This window comes from Ailuropoda melanoleuca, chromosome 6 (genome assembly GCF_002007445.2).
Source record: "Ailuropoda melanoleuca isolate Jingjing chromosome 6, ASM200744v2, whole genome shotgun sequence".
NCBI classification, from domain to species: domain Eukaryota; kingdom Metazoa; phylum Chordata; class Mammalia; order Carnivora; family Ursidae; genus Ailuropoda; species Ailuropoda melanoleuca.
Genome location: NC_048223.1, coordinates 129,723,211 through 129,727,289, shown reverse-complemented (window position 1 = coordinate 129,727,289; position 4,079 = coordinate 129,723,211).

Sequence of the window (4,079 nt, the reverse complement as noted above, 5' to 3'; positions counted from 1 at the left end):
GCTGGGAGCGACCAGAAGCCCGGAGATGGGAGGGTCCTCTCTCAGGACCTCCAGGAGGAACCAACCCTGCTGAGGCCTCCGTTTCAGACTCCCAGCCTCCAGAGCTGTGAGAGGACCCATTTCTGCTATTTTCAGCCCCCACTTTGTGGTGCTTTGTTCGGCAGCCCTGGGAACTGCTGCGCAGGGAGAGTGACGCGGTCAAGCGCAGAGTCTGTACTCGGACCTGGTACCACCACGGCTCAGTGGAGGGGTCCCTCCAGGATGCTGGGAGGCTCGCCCTCCTGTCTGACGAGTCTCTCTGGAGTCATCGGGAGCCAGGCAGCCCCGGGACCTCCAGAACCAGTCCTGCCAGCCAGCAGCCAACCGTCCCAGCCCTAGAATTCCCAAGGCCCTGCCTTCCTCCCCCAGCAGGCCCAGGGCAGAGGGCACCTGTTTTCCACTTCCTGCCAGGGAGGAGGCTAGCCGTGGGCCACACACACAGGGGAGCGCCCCAGGATCAGAATCCCGCCAGAGCTCCCGTTTCCCGGGGCCCGTTCTGGTATCTGTTCCCAAGCAGGAGACCGCACACGTCAGTCAGGCGACCTGAGCGGAGTTTGATAAAAGGACGGCTCATGAAGACTCGGGCAAGGGTTAGTCTCACCACGGTGACTGAAGACGAAACCCACCTGAGAACTGGAGGCTGTGCTGGGTCCCAGCTATGTGACCGTTTCTGACTCAACGTCAAGGGCACCCCCCTCTCAGGAAGCACAGATTTCCTGGACAATTAGAGACCAGTGCACGATTGTGCTGGGGTTTCAGAGACTGAGCCTTGAATACAAAATCACCCCCCGGCCGTTCTGCATTCCCTGTCGGGCACTCACTGTCCCCCAGAGACACGGGCCCCTCCCTGTGCTCGCTCGCCAGCTTGTTTCCACCTTGGGGCCCGCGTCCTAGGCCCCGGGCCACAGGCCTTCAGAGAGCTGCTGATGAATGCTCCAGTCTCAGAACGCTGCCCGACCACCCCATAAAGTGGCCCCGTGATCATGTGCCACCCACAATCCCGTGGCTCCTGCATGCTTGATGTGGTAGACACGTCTACCTGGCACTGAGTCGCTGGCGATCTCCCGTCACCGGAGGAGGACTACTAGCCCTGAGCTAGCTGACGTTCCTGATCAGTGTGGGCGGCCAGGGTACCCAGGGACACTCTGTTGGCTTCAGTGCCCCCTTTCCACTCACAGCTGGCCCCCATTCCAGCCTTCCTCCCTCCTGGCCTCCCCTGAACTCCACGGTCATCTTTGTGGCTGCGGTGACCTGGTCTGCCCACGGGTGAGGCAGTCTTTAACCTTTTCTGTCTCCTGCCCACTCTGTGCGCCTTCTCCAGCTTGCATATCCAATCCTGGGGCTTCCCGGGCCCCCGCACCACAGCCAGGCACGGAGGTCTCCCGGACAGAGCTGGGTCCTGAGCCCGGAGGCCAGCTGTACGCCCATCTATCACGGTGGTTCTGCTCTTTTCTGCTGGCACGTGTGAGGGACCCACAATCCTAGGGCCCAGGGGTCTTGAGAGGTGCTCAGTGTCCCCAGAGGAGTTTCTTCCTATGTCCTGACCCCGGGGCAGGTGCGTACTTGGGCATTTGGGGCTCCCAGTTCAGTGTGCAGATGTCCCCTCACTGTCTTCTGTTGGGCCCGGTGCCTCTGAGACAAGAGCCTTGGTCACTTTCAGAGAAGCACTATTGGTGCCCAACTGCCCTCAGCTGGAGGTCGCCCTGTGGCTCTGCTGCTCGTCTCCCCTTCCCCTTGGTGTCCCTGTCCCCTGTGCTCCCTGTTACCTTCAAGCCCTCAGTCTCTCCAAAGGTCCTGGTAACTTTTCCAGCCACTTTCTGAATCCATTAATATTTTTTTTTCCTTCTAAAGTGTTTTCTTGGGGTGCCTGGGTGGCTCGGTTGGTTGGGCGTCTGCCTTCAGCTCAGATCATGGTCTCTGGGTTCTGGGATTGAGCCCGGAATGGGGCTTCCCGCTCAGTAGGGAGTCTGCTTCTCTCTCTCCCTCTGCCTCTCCCCTCTGCTCTTTCTCTCTCTCAAACAAACAAATAAAATCTTAAAAAAAAATAGTCTTTGGTTTCCTCTCAGATGGCCGGGGGTGGTTATACCTTTTTATTTCGTTTCTGCCCCTTCAGAGGGTCTGGAAAGGAGAGGAGATAAAGAAGTGTGGGCAGTCCGCACTGCACAACCTGGCTGCTGTGGGTTTGGGGGAATTCTGATGTGTGGTCCTAGGTGATGGTGGCTCCAAGCATAACCCTGCCCGTCCCCCAACATTCCTGGATTCCTTCCTGCAGGATGAATTCCTACAGGGCACCCGCTCAGCCAGCACGTGCGGCTGGAAAATTGCGGATTGTGCGAGGGAGCCCAGGACGGGAGCTGCTGGGTGAGCTCCAGGGAGGGAGGCTGAGCCCAACCTGGGAGGCCTTAGTGTCGTCAAGTTTAAGTGCAGATGGGATGTGTGCATGTGTCAGCCGGACAGGGGGACCTGCAGTGGGTAGATGGTCAGTGGGACTAACCTAGGTTCTGCTCAGGTAAAAACAAGTGCCCCCATCTGGATGGCTTAGGATGTGCTCTGCATGTCTGAGGCTGGTCTGCCGGTGGTCCCAGGGAGGCGGGCTCCCGATTAGCCAGGCCGACACTGGCCCAGAAATAACACAGGTCACCTCTGCTCACATCTCACTAGTTAAGCAGGTCAAGGAGCCACACTGAATTTCAAAGGTGGGGTGGGGTACCAGCGTAGCCTACCATGGAATGAGACCGGAGTGGGGACCCCCAAGACAGAGTACCACAAGCTGGGGTGGGGTCCGAGCCAGGAGAAAGGCTGTGAGGTCAGGGCAGAGCCCAGGGCGGCTGAGGGATGTGCACGGAGGGAGTTGAGGCTTCATGGGAGATCCGCAGGGCCTGCTAACTCGGGGTAGGGCGGGAGAGGGAACCGCTCTCACTGTGGGGAAGTGGAAGGCGCTTGTAGGATTTCACGGGGGGGGGGGGGGGGGGGGGGGGGGGGGGGGGGGGGGGGGGGGGGGGGGGGGGGGGGGGATGACCGGCTTTGGGCCTCCTACCAGGCAGAACTAAGGGCTTCCATAAGTCAACCCATCACAAAAAAGATTCTTCAGTGCCAAGGTCTACGAGGGCGCAGGACGCTAGGCGGTACTGACAGACACTTCTGGGGTGTCCCCTGTGCTAAGCGCTTTACCCCCGCGGTCTCACGTGGCCTTGCAAGCAGGGGCGGAGGGGGATTACCGAGGTCAAACTGCGCCTCGGGTCCCCCAAACACGCAGCGATGGCCGTGGAGAACCCAGCGGTCAGCGCCAAGGCCCCTGTCGGACCCAGGCCGGTCCAGGTGACTCTGGGCAACTCGGACGCACGGTTCCAGGGAGGGGCAGCGGCGTGCACCCGCACCAGGGGCTCCCGCTCCGGCTTGGTGTCCTGCAGGCCTCACTGGGATGACCGAGGACCCAGTAAAGGAGACCCCGAGAGCGCGGGTGCACGAGTGCGTGAGTGCGCGCGCGCTGGCAGCTAAGGCTCCCGGGCGGAGGGCCCGCCCCGCCCTCTCCCTCCCGGGGGCAGCCACAGGGCCAGATGGGCACCGGGCCGGGACCGCCGGCCTGCACGCGCTGACCCCAACCCAGCTTTGGCCCCCGCGCGGCCGTTTCCCAGCGCCCGTTCCCGGGCCCCGCGCGCGGCCTCGCGAAGCTCAGAGCCGCAGGGTGAAGTTTAAGGCCGCCCCACATCGGGCGGCCGGCTTTGTTCCCGGAGGCCGCGGGGGTGGGGAGACCCAAGGGCAGCCCTGAGTCCCCGCCGCCTTGCAGAGCGGGGCCCTTCCCACCCTTTTGGAGTCCCCAAGAAACCCGGAGGGATTCGTGGCTTTCCCTCCCTCGCTCTTGTCTCCGCCTCCGAGTGGGTGTTGCGGCCGCAGTGTCTGTGCTGACCAGGCCCCTCTCGAGGTGGGCGGTGGGCGCTCGCCGTGCGGCGCCACCACCCGCGCCAGCCCGCCGGGTCTCCGCCCCGTCCCGCCCCCCGCGCTCGGCTCCACCCCGGCTCCTCCCCGCCAGCCCTGCCCCG